The sequence below is a fragment of the Papio anubis genome, chromosome 8 (genome assembly GCF_008728515.1).
Source record: "Papio anubis isolate 15944 chromosome 8, Panubis1.0, whole genome shotgun sequence".
In the NCBI taxonomy this organism is placed as follows: Eukaryota; Metazoa; Chordata; class Mammalia; order Primates; family Cercopithecidae; genus Papio; species Papio anubis.
In genome coordinates, this window is record NC_044983.1 from 63,141,989 (window position 1) to 63,160,971 (window position 18,983).

Genomic DNA, 18,983 nt, shown 5'->3' on the forward strand with positions numbered 1-18,983 from the left:
TGTGAAATCCAGTTGTTTAAAAGCCTGGTTCCCAACCGGGCGTGGTGGCTCACGCCTGTAATCCTAGCACTTTGGGAGTTGAGGTGGGCGAATCACTGGAGGTCAGGAGTTCAGCCTGGCCAACGTGGTGAAACCGCATTTCTACTAAAAATACAAAAATTAGCCAGGTGTGGTTCAGCTTACAGGCAGGCACCTGTAATCCCAGCTACTCTGGAGGCTGAGGCACGAAAATCGCTTGCATCTGAGAGGCGGAGGTTGCAGTGAGTCGAGATCATGTCACTGCACTTCAGCCTGGGTGACAGAGTGAGTGAGACCCTGTCTCAAAAAATAACAAAACAAAACAAAACCAGTCTGTTTCCCCACTCCCCACCCCACCTATCTCTCTTGCTCCTGCTATTGCCATGTGATGCACCTGCTCCCCCTTCACTTTTCACCACTGAAAACTTCAGAGGCTCTCACCAGAAGTAAATGCCAGCACTACATTTCCTGTACACCCTGCAGAACAGTGATCCACTCACACCTCTTTTCTTTATAAACTACCCAGTCTCAGGTGTTCCTTTACAGTACTGCAAAGCACTAACACAAAAAATGGAACCAAACAACATGTGGTTCCTCATTTCTTAGATGGATATCATCAAGACACCAGTTCAGGCTGGTTGTCTGACTTCCCCAGCATGATTAAGCTCCAGTTGCCCATAGTGGCACTGGGCAATGAATTGGCTGCCCTTCCTTTCCTGCCTCACTTCCCTGTTTATCCGCTGGTGTTTCTGGGATCACCTCTCAAAGAAAGTGCTTGTACTAGAATCCTTGCTTTGGAATCTGCTTCTTGGGGAACCCAAACTAAATACTAAGCATATCTAGCTAATTAATCAATTCATCAAAGATACACTGAATATTTTACTCTGTGCTTGGCACATTGTTCAATGCTGAAGATTCAGTGCAAACAAGTTAGGCATCCTTTCCGTTCTCATGGAGGGTGTTGAAGCAGGTAATAAAGGCATTAAGCAAATTACAAGAGAGATGAGTATTACAAAGTAATGGGTGAGGGAAGGCTTTCTTAATTAAGAATGAGACCTGAAGAATGGGAAGCAGTTTTCCTAGAGAAGAGGGTGGGGAAAATTTTCCAGGCACACAAACCCACTCCCAGATAAGGGTGAACCTGGTGCTTTGGGAGATCGTGAGAAAACCATACGACTCTTGCAGAAAGAGTTGGAGGAAAATAGCTGAGGTAGATACTTTACCTTCAAGGAAAGACTTGATGTCCAGCTGTGCAGTGCATGGTCGGCAGACAGTCTACAGCTGTTAGCTGGTTCAGGTCGGCCTCAGCTCCTGAAAGCTGCCTTGACCAAGGTCACGCCCTTTCTGGAGCAGCCTGCATCTGGTGACCAAGCAACATTGGGATATAGAGGCCCAGCTGTCTGGCCTTATGGGGGACATTCTTCTTTAAAAATTTTAAGCATTAATATATTATATACTAAAATTTAAGAAGAAAAATTGGTTAACATGCTGTATTTCCATTTTTTTTTCTTTCAGTAGTTTTTGGGGAACAGGTGGTTTTTGGCTACATAGATAAGTTCTTTAATGGTAATTTCTTTTCTTTTCTTTTTTCTTTTTTTTGGGGACAGAGTTTTGCTCTTGTCTCCCAGGCTGGAGTGCAACAGCACGATCTCAGCTCACTGCAAGCTCCATCTCCTGGGTTCAAACGATTCTCCTGGCTTAGCCTCCCCAGTAGCTAGGATTACAGGTGTGCATCACTGGCTAATTTTTGTATTTTTAGTAGAGACGGAGTTTCACCATGTTGGCCGGGCTGGTCTCGAACTCCTGACCTCGGGTGATCTGCCTGCCTCTACCTCCCAAAGTGCTGGGATTACAGGCGTGAGCCACCGCGCCTGGCCTTTAGTGGTAATTTCTGAGATTTTGTGCACCTGTCACTTGAGCAGTGTCCACTGTACCCAATATATAGTCTTTTATTCTTCTCCCCATTCCCAGCCCTTTCCCCAAGTCCCAAAAGTCCATTGTATCATTCTTATGCCTTTGCAACCTCGTAGCTTAGCTCCCACTGTTAAGTAAGGATATATAATATTTGGTTTTCCATTCCTGAGTTACTTCACTTAGAATAATGGTCTCCAATTCCATCCAGGTTGCTGCGAATGCCATTATTTTGTTCCTTTTATGGTTGAGTAATATTCCATGGTATATATTATATGTAATATATACCATATATAATATATACCATGATATATGTATGATACATATCAATATATATACCATGATATATATACGCTATATATAATATATAATATGTACCACGGTGTTTATATATAATATATAATATATGCCATGGTGTGTGTATATATAATATATATACATCATGGTATATATATAATGTATATAATATATATACCATGGCATATATGTTATATATGTAACATATATATCATGGTATATATTGTATATAATATACACACACATATACCACATTTTTTTCATCCACTCGTTGATTGATGGGCATTTAGGCTGGTTCCATATTTTGCAATTGCAAATGTGCTGCAATAAACATGTGTGTGCAAGTGTTTTTCTCATATAATGACTTCTTTTCCTCTGGGTAGATATCCAGTAGTGGGATTGCTGGATCAAATGGTAAATCTATTTTTAGTTCTTTAAGGAATTTCCATACTGTTTTCCATAGTGGTTGTACTTGTTTACATTCCCACTAGCAGTGTAAAAGTGTTCCCTTTTTACCACATCCATGCCAACATCTAGCATTTTTTGATTTTTTTAAATTGTGACCATTCTTGCAGGAGTAAGGTGGTATTGCATTGTGGTTTTGATTTGTATTTCCCTGATAATTAGTGATGTTGAGCATTTTTTCATGTTTGTTGGCCATTTGTATATCTTGTTTTGAGAATTGCCTATTCATGTCCTTTGCCCACTTTTTGATGGGATTATTTGTTTGTTTCTTGCTGATTTCTTTGAGTTCCTTGTGGATTCTGGTTATTAGTCCTTTGCTGGATGCATAGTTTGTGAATATTCCCCTTGTGGGGGACATTCTGACGGGCAATAGTCAACCCAGAGCTCCCAGCTGAGTTTGCTGGGTCTACAACACAGTTCAATTACTTCCTCAGTCCAGTCCTGCTTTGGCCTACTCCCCTTTGCAGGTGTTGATTCTTGATAAACATCTTGCCTCAAACTGTTGGAACCTACTCCCAGAGAACTCTGCGTCCCATAGCAGTGAAACAAGGCGGCTTTGTATCATAGGTGATAATATTACCAAGTATCTCCTAAAACACAACAAAGGTGAGGGCTCTTATGTCCTGAGAGGGATGGACTATACTTTTGGGGAGCAAGAACAACTTCAGAGTCCTCACTGAAAGATTTACACATAAGTTTGCAACATGTAAGTTGAGAGATTTTTGAATTCAGAGAATTCAGGGGGAGTAAGGATTTTTGGAGTATAAACATTTTGGGGGTACATTTAAAATGCTTTTTATTAAATTAGCTGGGTGTGGTGGCATGCACCTATAATCTCAGCTATGTGGGAGGCTGAGGCAGGAGAATTGCTTGAACCTGGGAGACAAAGGTTGCAGTGAGCCAAGATCGCACCACTGCACTCCAGGCTGGGTGACAGAGTAAGACTCTATCACAAAAAAAAAAAAAAAAAAGACTTTTTATTCTTTGTATGTATTTTTCTAAATTTGTCTCGAGTGATACCATTTGTATATGGTTATATAAATTAACTATATTAGTAATCTGGCTATTTGGATTTATGTGTTCTTTTATCCATGGGATCTCCCAGGACTGTGAGCAAAAGGGAACATCACAGAAATACTTTTTCCATAGAGGATAATATCAGATTCCATACTACTGGCATTTAAAATTTTATGTTCTGTCTGGGCAGTAGACTTTTAAAAATATAATTAGATGCTACTCCAGTGGGTACTTTATAAAGCATTAAAATATTAAATAACTTGATGAATGTTTAACTTAGCTGGAATGAGGGTAACTACATTTCTCTGTCCTTACTGTAAGGTGTACTACTACGATCCAGTCTGCCCCCAAAATACAGATACAGAAGCTCCTTCCCCCTGCTAATGGTGCTGAGATGCTATAGATACCTGTCCTTATTACAGGTATCTTGGAGGACATGGTGGATGGTGTGGTTCCAGTTTCCGAAAGCCAGAGGCTTAGTGATGGTTGTTGCTATCCAGGCAACTGAGCAGTTGCTCTGCAGACCCTGCTAAAGTGCTGGAAGTATCCCCATCTGGCACAGCTCCTCACAGACATCCCTTCCTGGGTTCCCTGGCTCAAGTGCACCCTGACTTGGGGACTCCTCTTTGAAGGCAGTCCAGGGATCCCTGACCTAAAGCTCTCTTTTCCCCTTCCTCTAGTCACTTCCTCAGGTTTTGATGCCTCCCCTCAGGCCAGATTATAATCAAATACCCTCCTTTCTCCTTGAGATTGAAAGGACTATCACTCTCTTTAGCACTTGCTAGGTGATTTCAGAGGAAAACAATATATAGTTTAAATTTCCTGCCATATAGCAATATATGGTTTGAATATGTAAAAAATGAAAGCAATTCCATTTACACGAAGTTCTAGAACGAACAAAACCTCTCTGTGATGATAAATATCAGAATAGTAGCCGGGCGCGGTGGCTCAAGCCTGTAATCCCAGCACTTTGGGAGGCCGAGACGGGCGGATCACAAGGTCAGGAGATTGAGACCATCCTGGCTAACATGGTGAAACCCCGTCTCTACTAAAAAAATAATACAAAAAACTAGCCGGGCGAGGTGGCGGGCGCCTGTAGTCCCAGCTACTCGGGAGGCTGAGGCAGGAGAATGGCGTAAACCCGGGAGGCAGAGCTTGCAGTGAGCTGAGATCTGGCCACTGCACTCCAGCCTGGGCGACAGAGCAAGACTCTGTCTCAAAAAAAAAAAAAAAAAAAAAAAAAAAAAAACAAAAACAGAATAGTGGTTGCCTCTGGAGGGAGTATTGACTGGAAAGAGGCATGAGGATCTTTTCTAGAATGAAGGAAATGTTCTTGAAGGGAGTGGGGGTATATGTTTGTCAAAATTTATTGAACTATATATTTAAACTATGCATTTATTTTATGTACATTTAAACAGATAAAGCAGGATGACAAATAGTTCAAAAATGAAAGAGAAATGTCCATGTGAGAATAGTTCGGCAAACATTTAGATGTCAAAATGGTTTGGTTTTTTTTTTTTTTTGAGACGGAGTCTCGCTCTGTCACCCAGGCTGGAGTGCAGTGGCCGGATCTCAGCTCACTGCAAGCTCTACCTCCCGGGTTCACGCCATTCTCCTGCCTCAGCCTCCCGAGTAGCTGGGACTACAGGCGCCCGCCACCTCGCCCGTCTAAGTTTTCGTATTTTTTAGTAGAGACGGGGTTTCACTGTGTTAGCCAGGATGGTCTCGATCTCCTGACCTCGTGATCCGCCCGTCTCGGCCTCCCAAAGTGCTGGGATTACAGGCTTGAGCCACCGCGCCCGGCCAAAAATGGTTTGGTTTTAAATTTCTGACTTTATTAGGGCCATTTACAGGAAAGGCCCCACTAGCAGCATGTAGCTCTGCTAACGGATATAACAACATTTTTATCCACAGGCAATGATTTCTTATTAGTCAAGCTCTTTAAATAGAGGAGAAATGTTTGCACATTGCATATGTTTAAAAGTTAGCTAGAACTCACCGCTCTTCCTCTTCCCCTAAGTGGCCTGAGGTGATCTGTGAAAACGGTTTGCCACTCACTTGACCCAGAAAAACTCCGCGAAATCATGAAGAGGTTCAAATCTTCATGTTCACTTTAAGAACACCTGTGAAACTGCCAAGGCCATGAAGGCTATGCCTATATGGAAAGCCACCAAGTATCGGAAAGATGTCACTTTACAGAAACTGTGTACCGTTCCGAAGTTACAATTGTGGAGTGGGTAGGTGCTCCCAGGCCAAACATTGTGGCTGGGCACACGGCTGGTGGCCCAAAGAGTCTTGAATTTTTGCTGCACGTGCTTTAAAATGCAGACAGTAATGCTGAACTTCAGGGTTTAGATGTAGATGCTCTGGTCATTGAGCACAGCCAGGTGAACAAAGCATTTAAGATGCGCCATCGGACTTACAGAGCTCATGGTCAGATCAACCCGTACGTGAGCTCTCCCTGCCACATCGAGATGGTCTTTGCTGAAAAGGAACACACTGAACCAGAAGAGGAGGTTGCACAGAAAAAAAAGATATCCGAGTAGAAACTGAAGAGGCAAAAACATATGGCACAGGAATAAATTCAGCACAAATAAAGACAAAGGTAAAAAAAAAAAAAAGGTTAAAAATGAGATTCAGTACATGTTTCTGTAGCTTTTGTCAATAGCTGACCCCCAGTGTTTCTACCTACAGAGTGGTCACTAAGTTTAGAAAGTTAGAATCCCTTGCGTATTTCGGATGTATACGCATGGACATACTTGCAAGGGACATAATTATACTAAAAACGTATCTGGTTTTTAATCTGAAATTTAAATTTAATTGTGACTGGGTGCGGTGGCTCATGCCTGTAATCCTAGCACTTTGGGAGGCTAAGGAGGGTGGATCACCTGAGACCAGAGTTTGAGACCAGCCTGGCCAACATGGCGAAACCCTGTCTCTACTAAAAATACCAAAAATTAGCCAGGTATGGTGGTGGGCACTTATCCCAGCTACTTGGGAGACAGAGGCAGGAGATTTTCTTGAACCCGGGAGGTGGAGGCTGCAGTGAGCCGAGATCACACCACTACACTCCAGCCTGGGGCAACAAGAGCAAAACACTGTTTCTTTTTGAGACGGAGTCTCGCTTGCCACCCAGGCTGGAGTGCAGTGGTCGGATCTCGCCTCGCTGCAAGCTCCGGGCCTCCCGGTTCACGCATTCTCCTGCCTCAGCCTCCCGAGTAGCTGACTACAGGCGCTCGCCACCTCGCCTCAAGTTTTGGTATTTTAGTAGAGACAGGGTTTCCACCCGTGGTCAGCCTGGTGGATGGCCCCGACCCTCCTGACCTCGCGGATCCCGCCTCGCCTCGCCCCTGAGTGCTGGATTACAGGCTTGCTTCTCATCATACTGCCTTAAACACTACAAAAAAAAAAAAAAAAAGAAATATAAATTAAAAACATAAGTTTAATTGAGTGTCCTCCTGCATTTTGAGGACGGAGTCTCTCGGCTTCCTGTCGCTTCAGGGTTGGAGGTGCAGAATGGATCTCACTACTGCAGCTCACCCCGGTTCACGCCATTCTTCCTTCGGGCCAGCCTCCTCCCCGAAAGTAGCTGACCACAGGCTCGCCACCTCAGCCTCGCTAATTTTTGTATTTTTAGTAGAGACGGGTTTCACTGTTAGCCAGCATGGTCTCGACCTCCTGACCTCGATCCTCCCATCTCGCCTCCCAAAGTGCTGGGATTACAGGCTTGAGCCAATCACCGCCCTGCATTTTTTATAAAGCGTAAGTCTGTAAGCATGAGGTACCCTAAAAAGGCAGGTTCCTCCCTGTTACTCCAAGTACCCCATGAAAACCAGAGACAAAATCTGACTCAGTGGTTTTCAAACTTTAGCTTGCATCAGAATCACTTGTAGAGCTTGTTAAAACCCAGATTATTAGTCAGAGTTTCTGATTCAGTAGGTCTGGGGTGAGGCCCTGAAAATTTGCATTTCTTAACATTCCCAGGCATTGCTGATCCTGCTGATTCCAGGGGTCATATCTGAGAACTACTGATCTGAGGTGATGCATTACAGATGCATGTGCAGGGATTGCTAGAAATACCATGTTAATGTATCCTGTTCATTGTGATTCTGCCTAGCACATTGAACTATGCATTGCTAATGAGGGACAACACATAAAACATATAATATACTGTAATGTAATATCAATAAACCATTTATTATGCATAGTTGCCTATGTTTCCAGACTTTGTGGCCACTCTGTAGGGAAGCTATTTGCCTCTGTAGTGAAAGGATTGCCTTTTAATGAGTGTGAAATTAAAATTCCATGTTAAAATTAGAATAGAACCCAAACTTCAATAAACCCATAAAATAATAATATCAGAGAACCTTTGTTAAATTATATACCAAATAAATATTTAACAAGGTGTGACACTCAGGAATTTTATTTATATTTTATTAAACACCACAATTTCCACAACATATTATTTATACACAGAGTGACTATACAACCTCAGGATTTTTGGAGTACCCGGGATGCAGTTTCTACACCATGACTTCTCTAGGGACCTGGTCTTGTTGGAGAAAGATATAGGAGGCTTTTGCTTGTGCTATCCATAGAACTGAAAAATACCGAAATGTTCTAAAGTAACTTTGAAGCTGACATTTCATATTTCCACCATCAAAACTTTTGCATTTCTTTTTTCTTTTTTTTTTTGAGACTGGATCTCACTCTGTCACCAGGCTGGAGTACAATGGCATGATCTCGGCTCACTGCAACCTCCGCCTCCTGGGTTCAAGCAATTCTCCTGCCTCAGCCTCCCGAGTAGATGGGACTACAGGCGCATGCCACCATGCCTGGCTAATTTTTTGTGCTCTTAGTAGAGACGGGGTTTCACCATGTCAGCCAAGATGGTCTTGATCTCCTGACCTCGTGATCTGCCCGCCTCGGCCTCCCAAAGTGCTGGGATTACAGGTGTGAGCTACTGCGCCTGGCTATTTTTTCTTTCTTTTCTTTTTTTTTTTTTTTTTAACTTTTCTATTTCTTGGCCTACTGATTTGGATTTTCTCTTTTGAGGGAGAATGATACACAGGAGAGACATATATAGGAAAAGAAAAAAATACAGTACTAGAAATTTTTGCTGAGTGTCTGAGTCCTTTGGCCACTGTTGGGAGATCACTGACCACAAATACACATAGAATGCAAGGACTACTTTAAGAGATATATGTATACTGAATAATTTATGGATGAAATGAGACATCTGTGATTTGCTTTAAAATACTGCAACATGCAGCTGGGCATAGTGGCTCATGCCTGTAATCCCAGGGCTTTGGGAGGCCAGGTGGGAGGATTACTTTAAGCCCAGGAATTTGAGACCAGCTGGGACAACATAGCGAGACTCTGTCTCCACAAATTTTTTTTTTTTTTTTTAATTAGCTGGACATGGTGGTGCGTGCCTGTAATCCCGGCTACTCAGGAGGCTGAGACAGGAGAATCCCTTGAGCCCAGGAGTTAGAGGTTACAGTGAGCTATGATCATGTCACTGAAGACTAGCCTGAGTAACACAGCAAGACCCTGTCTCTAAAAATGAACAAGGCAGCCTGGGCAACATGGCAAAACCCTATTCCTACAAAAAATAAAAAATTAGCCAGGTGTGGTAGCACCGGCCTCTGGTCCCAGCTAGTAGGGAGGCTGGAAAAAAAAAAAAAAAAAAAAAAAGAAAAGACAAAAAAATAAAATAAAAAGTAAAATACTGAAACAAGCAAAAAGTTGAAAGAGGAAAGATGAAATGTTTGGCAAAATAAAATGTTAATAATTGTTGAAACTATGATAGGGTTTATTATGATATACTACTTTTGTATATATTTGAAAATTTCAATAAGTTAAAAAAAGTATAAGGCTTGGCATGTATTCTTACTGCTGTCACTAATGGGACAAGAAACCATACTCGAATCACATAGATATACTGTGCCTCAATTTTTATAAATGATTGTATAGCAATTATTCAATCAGCATAGGTATTGGATTGGCTTACTGTGTAGGGAGCATTCTGATGTTGCTACCTAAATTCCCAGGTATGTTGTTAGATAACTGAAAAGTGTAATGTACTTTAAAAAATTTAAACCACTTTTTATGTATTATTATCCACATTGAAATTATTTGAGTACAAATGCTTGGAGCACAGATCGTCAGTAAATGAAGGTTCCTGAAAGCTTCTCTTTTTCATGCTTAAAAATAGTTATTTAGGTTAGGTATTTGTTGAGATAGCAGCTGCTCAGACTCCTACGTTGAGAATAGGACAGAAAAAAAAATAGTATGTTACACATCTTGGCTCCTTTTATGCTTCCGAGGAAAAAGCAAAGCAACCTTTAAGATTTCTAAATACCATCTGTATCTACTACATGGTTATATTACTGTGTAAATAACATTGTATTATTTAATTTGGACTTTTTTTTGTGGTCCGTTCCCCAAAAGACAGGTAAATATCAAAGGAAAAACTTAAAGGGTAAAAATTTGCAAGCTTGCATGTCTGTTGCTGTATGTGTGCACAAGCATAAACGGTTAAAAAATTTTGGACTACAGTCCAGGTGTGGCTGTGTGGCACACTGCCAGAATAGGAAACATAACATCCCTTTTCCTATTTATAGGCTTGAAGCCATGGGTATGGTTGAGGTCCAGAATGATCCGCCACCTGAGGACCTGGAAAATGAGTGCATGGTCACACACTTGGCCTTTAGTGGACTGGTAGACTGCATGTCCCTGACTGGTGCTGAAGAAGCAGGAAAAGCAAAATGACGGCAAACAAGGATGAGATGTGCCTTGCACATCAGTAGAGAAGGGGTAGACACAGGTATGAAATGATAAGTGTAGGGTGTACTAATCCTCCTGAATAGTTAGAAATCGTTTCCTGTGGTTGTTAAGCAATTATCCCCCGCTCGAAGGTGCGTTCAGTGCAGAGGGTTAAAATTCTTTCATGATGTGGCATGTCTGAGCTACCTGTCCCTTTCCACAGATGAGAGCATACTAGAAGGGTTCGTTTTAGAAGGAAGAGTGGAGACATATCCAGTTTGAGACCTACCTGGAATGGCAGGCAGGATGGGAGGGCTTCAGCTGGGGATGGTGATGGAGGTTGGGAGTTTTCTGAGCAGTGGAAGGCAAGAGAGGGTGCTGGTTATCCAGAGGCAACAGGGAAGTTGCTAAGAGAGAAGTTGCTAAATATCGATGCAAAGCTTACCTTCTTTACAATTTTGCCTGTAGATTACCTTGACAGGAGGCAGTATCAATCACACTGTAGTTACTCAATAAACACTTATTGAACAAATGCACGAATTCCCTTGGGATGTGAATTTTTCTCTGGCAGATTGTTATACACTCAGACTGGTAAGTATATCCATAAACTATTTTAGTTTTGTTACTTTATTTATATTTGAGACAGGGTCTTGCTCTGTCGCCCAGTGCAGTGGTGTGATTATAGCTAACTGCAGCCTCTACCTCCCAGGCTCAAGTGCTCCTCTTGCCTTGGCCTCCCAAAGTGCTGGGATTACAGGCATGAGCCACCACACCCAGCCCTAGTTTTGATACTTTAGACTTATAAGAATAAAACCCTTATTATTCCAGAGTGCCAAATAGGGATATTTCTTCCCATGGAAGCCTGTATTTAAATGACATTCTCCTTCTTTTAGAGGAGATATTTATTGAAACAGTTTTTCTCCAAGTTGACAAATTTGTTAACAGTGGGCTATAGAAAAAAAATGAACTTCCTAATTAGACAAGTAGCTTGTGTGTCTAGTAGTTTGACTGTGAGAAAAGTAGATCAAGATGGAACCCTAATGATTTCCCCATCATCAATAAAGACCATAATCACTGAAGATCGCTGCATATTAAAAAAACATTTTCTAACTCAGTGGTGTCTCATCTGATCTGCATACTTTTACTAGACTAGTATTTTTTTCCTCCAGTGACAGGGCTTACCTGCGTTCTCTACCTTATATTCTTACGTATTTGTAAAATTTAGAAAACCTTGCATGGTATGGACAATGTGAGCTCAGGTTCTTCGCTACTGTTTTCCATGTTACCTCCTTTAATCCTTATAATACCTCTGTGATATAGGTCTTGTTATCCCCATTTTGCAGATAAAAACCAAAGGAGGCCTCCTCTGGAGTGCAAGTTAGAGAGCCAGGCCTGATAATCAGAACATTTTCTTTTTTCTACATGAAAAGCCAAACATACACTTGTCTTATTCTGCTCTACTTTTACAAGAGGAATTACTTTGAAATTTTGAAAATGTCTATTCCATGGTTTACTCTAGCCATTTTCATTGATCTTTTGGAAACAAATCTTACTTCTTTTTTCCCCTTAGTGTTCTAGAACTAAAGGCACAGATTAAAATCTGTGTGATCCTGCAAAGAATGACTGGGCTAAATATAAAATTAGTATGGAAAACTGAGCCATTATGTTCATATTCAACCACTAAAGGTTTTTAATAAAATATATTGAAGGGCCTGGCGTGTGGCTCATGCCTGTAATCCCAGCACTTTGGGAGGCTGAGGCGGGCGAATCACAAGGTCAGGAGTTCGTGACCAGCCTGGCCAACATGGTAAAACCTCGTCTCTACTAAAAATACAAAAATTATCCGGGCATGGTGGCAGGCACCTGTAATCCCAGCTACTCAGGAGGCTGAGGCAGGAGAATCACTTGAACCTGGGAGGCGGAGGTTGCAGGGAACTGAGATCACGCCATTGCACTGCAGCCTGGGCAACAAGAGCAAAACTCTGTCTCAAAAAAAAAAAAAAAAAAAAATATATATATATATATATACACACACACACACAGACACACACATATACACACACACACAGACACACACACACACACGTATACAGGGGCCAGGCAAGGTAACTCATGCCTGTAATTTCAGCACTTTGGGAGACTGAGGTGGATGGATGGCTTGAGGTCAGGAGTTCGAGACCAATTTGGCCAACATGGTGAAACCCCCCTCTACTAAAAATACAAAAATTAAAAATCAGCTGGGTGTAGTGGCACATGCCTGTAATCCCAGCTACTCAGGCGGCTAAGGCAGGAGAATTGCTCAAACCTGGGAGGTGGAGGTTGCACTGAGCCAAGATGCCACCATTGCACTCTAGCCTGGGTGACAGAGTGAGACTCCATCTCAAAAAAAAAAAAAATACATATATATAGATAGATAGATAGACAGACAGATAGATAGACAGATAGATAGATAGATACAGGCTGAGTATCCCTTATCCAAAATGCTTGGGATGCAGAAGTGTTCCAGATTTTGGGTTTTCTTGGATTTTGGGATGTTTGCATATACATAATAAAATATCTTGGAGGATGATGAGACCGAAGTCTAAATGCAAAATTTATGTGTATTTCTTATATATCTTATATGGAGGTAATCCTATACAGTATTTTAAATACTTTTATGCATGACACAAAGTTTTGACTGTAACTTGTCACATGAGGTCAGATGTGGAATTTTCCACTTGTGGTGTCATGTCAGTTCGCACAAAGTTTCAAATTTTGGCGCATTTTGGATTTTGAATTTTCAGATTAGAGTTGCTCAACCCGTACCAAAAGTTGGTGCTAGCTAATTAAGCAGAACAGGAGTTTATTATGTGGATATTTAGGAGAGAACGAGCTCAAGCCTTAGAGTTTAGGAATAACATCCAACTGCAGGCTGCAGAACTGGTCTGAGGTGTTTAACTATGGCCCCCACGACTGTCCTACAAGCACTGAGGGACATTGCTGGTACCCCCACCCAACACTGCCATTTCCACAGCAGCAACTTGGCCACTATTTTTGCCATCATAAGGATTCTGTATGGCATTTCCTTCCTCAAGTTGCTCCACTTTGTTTCCCTGAAATTTCCTATGCTAATTTTTTTTTAAAACCCTACATTGATTTCTTTTTATTGTAGTAAGAACATTTAACATGAGATCTACTCTCAAGTATTTTTAAGCATACAATCCAGTATTATTAACTATAGGCACGATGTTGTACAGTGGATCTCTAGAACTTATTCATCTTGCATAATTGAAAATTTGACCCATTGAGTAGCAACCATCACTCTGGAACAGATTCTTACTGGGAGAGCCTAAGTCATCTGCCTATATTTTGTAAACCAGATCACAGAACTACATTTTTTGGGTTCTATCTTAGGAAGGCAGGATTCTTAAAGCTTCACATTCTTATACATGACAAAAGCATCCAAAGGTGCTAGCCACGCAGAAATTACGGCAAATGTCCACTACAGATTTTAATTGACAAAACTGGAATCCAAATGGTTCATCCCAAAATAACAATGACTAGTAATTTCAAAATTTCAAATTATTGATTTGAACACTGTAAAAGCAATATATAATCTCAGCAATGAGTCCTAAAAATTCCTTTTTTACACTCCTATCCAGTATCCTACAAACTGCAGCTGCCTGTGCCTCCTCCACTCAAAGCCCCTGAAAAAGCTCCCATTCCTTGTCTAAAGACTCTCTTCTTTCCCTCCTGCTTTCCTCAGCCCTCCTCCCAATTTCCCATGGCACAAGCTCAAGAACTGGTCTAGTAAGACAGAAGCCACCTTAGAGGGAGGCAGAGGAAAGAGATTAAGGCCGGCAAAACTAGAATTATCTTTAAGAGAAGGGATGGGAAAGGGAGAGACACTGGTACACTAAAAGCTTGTAACCAGTCATAGGATGGACACTTTTATTAGTGATCCTTAAGCACTACTTGGAATAATTGACTGGTCTTAAAACATGCAGAATGCTGTCAGATCTGGGGTTGAAATGTTGATCGTAGTTCCAAGTGTCTTCTATAGGAAAGCAGCTTGGCTAAAGATAATAAATAAAAAGGAGCAGACTCGCAGCTATTTTAAAGGAAAGATAAAGACTAGTGTTCACATTTATGAGTCTAAAAAGAACATTAATTTGATTTCAGGTTCCCAGTACAGAATTAATTCTTTTTTTTTTTTTTTTTTTTTTTTTTTGAGACGGAGTCTCGCTCTGTTGCCCAGGCTGGAGTGCAGTGGCCGGATCTCAGCTCACTGCAAGCTCCGCCTACCGGGTTCACGCCATTCTCCTGCCTCAGCCTCCGGAGTAGCTGGGACTACAGGCGCTTGCCACCTCGCCCGGCTAGTTTTTTGTATTTTTTTAGTAGAGACGGAGTTTCACCGTGTTAGCCAGGATGGTCTCGATCTCCTGACCTCGTGATCCGCCCGTCTCGGCCTCCCAAAGTGCTGGGATTACAGGCTTGAGCCACCGCGCCCGGCCCAGAATTAATTCTTTAGCAGTAAATTCTACTAAGAGTTACTATAAATTATTGTCACAGATAGTTAGTCAGATGCTCCTAGTGAGCTCAGTGCTACCTCTTTAGGATATTCTCATGTGTCTTCCTTGATAGTTTGTGACAAGCACAATGACACTTCAAATATTCATTCCTTTATGACATTTTCTTGACCCTGACACAAAGCTATTAAACTGTCTACTCACGTTTACTGCTCCATCAAATGAAAACTTTACACAATATTTCTGATCAGCATTGCTTGAGATAGACAGCTGCATCTAAATACATCCAGCAACACCATTTCTGCTTAGCAGATATCAGATTGTTTCCCTTAGAACACTGAATACAACTCCAAATTACGGAAGAATTCCATCTAGGATAGTAGGGATTTTTGTCTCTGCCAAAAGGATAGCTGTCACAGAAACACAAGAACTGAACCTAACACCAGTCATTTGGTTATTGCAAATAATTTCTTCCACTGGACTGCTGGCTCACATTCATGGAAGGGCTAGGTATTGCTGCTACCTTTCAGTTCTTCCCAACTGCGGAAGCATTTGCTGTTGAGTCAGTTTGAAACTTAAAACATACTGTTTCAGTGTCATATGGATAGGTCATGAAGCTAGCCTCTTAGTTTAACTCATAACTAAATTGTAAGGTTAATAATACTCGGTGTATAGGCTATAACATCCTAAGTTGTAATTGGATGTGCTTGCCTTGCCTAGCCTGGGCTAGTAAAACAAGGATGGATGCCCTGGACAGAGACTCCTGTTGGGCATCCACTGGGGAAAGAGGAAATAGTCCTAGAAGTCATAACTGTAGAAACAGAGTCAGAGGGTGGAAAATGAGGACTTAATTAGGGTCTGCCTTAAAAGATCTTCAAGCTGCCTTATTTTCACGTGCATTATTCAGATGTCTTAGCAGTTCCTGGTGCAATGTGTTTTGTGAAATATATTAGGCATTCTGTGTAGCTGTTTCCAGGTTTATTATGCAATATTCTGATTCTGATTCATGAAAATATTGCATTACAATCGCTCATGTAATTACTGTGCTTAATCTACAGCATACTTTAATTAACACTGCACAGAATTCTGATTTAATCAATTAGATTTGATCTAGTGCAACTTAGCTGTAAATACTTTTTATGATGCAGCTGCCCAAAATAATTATTGAGACCTAGGGTAATATACAACTCTAAAACTAACACATTTCCTATGTTGAGAATAGCGCATCATAATTTCAACTATAACTTTATTATTTACAAAAGTAAACTATAAAGAATAGATCATTCCATTTCCACTAATAGCCTATTTAAAAAATCTCATTGGGAGTGTTAGAACTTAAAAAATATGTTTTATTTTTTAAAGATTAAACTCAAACAAGAGTCACTGCTTTTTGGCTGTGTAAATAGTCTTTTTTTTTTTTTTTTTTTTTTGAGACAGAGGCTCACTCTGTCACCCAGGCTGGAGTACACTGGCGTGATCTCGGCTCACTGCAGGCTCCACCTCCTGCGTTCATGCCATTCTTCTGCCTCAGCCTCCCGAGTAGCTGGGACTACAGGCGCCTACCATGCCTGGCTAATTTTTTGTATTTTTAGTAGAGACGGGGTTTCACCGTGTTAGCCAGGATGGTCTCGTCTCCTGACCTTGTGATCCGCCCGCCTTGGCCTCCCAAAGTGCTGGGATTACAGGCTTGAGCCACCGTGCACGGTCAATAGTCTCATTAACATCAGTATCTCATGATGTTTCTCAATGTTATAGGTTAAATTTTATCTCCCCCTTCCCCGCAAAGAGATACGTTGAAGTTTTAACTTCCAGTACCTCAGAATGTAGGGTCATTGCAGATATAGTCAGGATGAGGTCATACTGGAATAAGGTGGGACCCTGATCCAATATGACTGTTGTCTTTCTAAGATGAATGTGACAGCAGAAACACACAAAGAGAAGGACATAGAAGTTCAAGGCAGAGCTTAGTGTTTTGTACCTGCAAGCCAAGGAATGCTCAGGACTGCTGGTAACCAACTAGAAGCTAGGAAGAGGCAAGGGAGGGGTTCTCCTACAGGTTTCACAGCAAACATGGCCCCACTGACATCTTGATTTTGGACTTCCAGGCTCCAGAACTGTGAGAGACAAAATGTGCATTTGGTTTGGTTTGGTCTGATTTGGTTTTAGAGACAGGGTCTCACTCTGTCACCCAGGCTGGAATACAGTGTTGTAATCATAGCTTACTGCAGCCTTGAATTCCTGGTGTCAAGCAATCATTCCACTTCAGCCTTGTGAGTAGCTGGGACTATAGGTGCATGCCACCACATCTGGCTAATTTTTTCATTTTTAGCTTTTATAGAGACAGGGTCTCACTATGTTGCCCAGGCTGGTCTCAAACTCCTGGCTTCATGCAATCCTCCTGCCTCAGCCCCTCAAAGTGCTGGAATTATAGGTGTGAGCCACCACGCTTGGCCAAATTTGTGTTGTTTTAAGCAATCCAATTTGTGGTCCTTGGTTACAGCGGCCCTAAGAAACTAAAATACTTGCTAAAACTGAAGAAGCTGAGAATTTAAACTCAATATAACCAGAATTTATGAAATTACTTTTTTATAATAGTGAGGAAAAAAGTATCTTGCTGAACTATTTTTAAAAGTGCATATGCCGTTTTTAGTTGAAGTAAACCTTTTTATTCTTAAGTATTGACATAAATATAACACTTTTGTTCCTCAGACACAGCAACTAGCAGAATGCCTTAAACATAAATCATTCCACAGTATATTTTGTGGCTTCATTTAAAAAGATTAAAAATGAAAATAGCCCATAAATACTAAAATACTCTCTTATAGAATATGAGCCATAAAATACATACGGAACTACTGAAACGTGAGAGTAATCATTGAAAAGAATTTGCATGAGGTTCATCAAGGCAAAATTTCATCTTGAATGTATATATGAATAATAAAGAAACTATATGCCCTGCAGTTTGTGGATTATTCAGATTTTATATTTTCTGTTGGCTTATTTTGGCTTTGAAAAAAATACACTTAGCACTAATACTACGTGATGTGCAGGGCCAAATAAAGAACATGCATTTTAGTTTTTGGCATTAACTTGCTAACAGACCTTATTACATAGATTTGGTAAGGATGAAAATTAAAAATATAATGAAAACCAAATTTGGGGCTGGGTGTAGTGACTCATGCCTGTAATCCCAGCACTTTGGGAGGCCAAGGTGGGTGGATCACTTGAGGCCAGGAGTTTGAGACCAGCCTGGCTGATATGGCAAAACCCTGTCTCTACTAAAAAAAAACCCACAAAAATTAGCCAGGTGTGGCGACGCATGCCTGTAGTCACAGCTACTTGGGAGGCTGAGGCAGGAGAATAGCTTGAACCCGGGAGGTGGAGGTTGCAGTGAGCCAAGATCGTGCCACTGCACTCCAGCCTGGGCGACAAAGCAAGATTCTGTCTCCAAAAAAAAAAAAAAAAAAAAAAATTTGGTGGTATCATTTGTAAATTCTTTGATTTTTGTTTCCCCTGAATACCCGAGTTGACTATTGTTTTGTTATCACAAGAGTGTGTCACAAGAGTGATGACATTTGCTGGAAAGACATTAGTGGATACCTGCAAAGGATCTGGAAGCAGGCAGCTCTCAGAGCAGGCACTACGGCAGCACGCTCCCAACCAGAGGGGAAAGTCTCCTGGCATCAAGTGTCCTGGAAGGCCACCAGGCACTAGCTGAATTGCTGTGCATCTTGTCAGGTCCATTGAGGAGCAGCACCTTTCCATTCTTCAAGGTCTTCACAAGCCTCCAGCCCTCAGGATTGTTCTGGACATTTTGGTTTTTGCCTATTATACCTGGTAGAAATAGCTAATATAATACAATCCCCCACCCCAGATCATTTGAGATGGAAGGATGAATTCCACAGATGGCATGAACTGAAGTTTAAATTCCCAGGTGTAGTACTCCTTAGCAGGACCAAGCCTCAAAACTGCCTGAGATCCATTCCTACAGATATATAA

At 41.4% G+C, this 18,983-nt stretch overlaps 1 pseudogene; it reads left to right on the forward strand.

The window, feature by feature from the left end:
- Nucleotides 1-5,709: 5,709 nt before the first annotated feature.
- Nucleotides 5,710-6,290, forward strand: LOC101007109 (annotated as a pseudogene).
- Nucleotides 6,291-18,983: the final 12,693 nt, after the last annotated feature.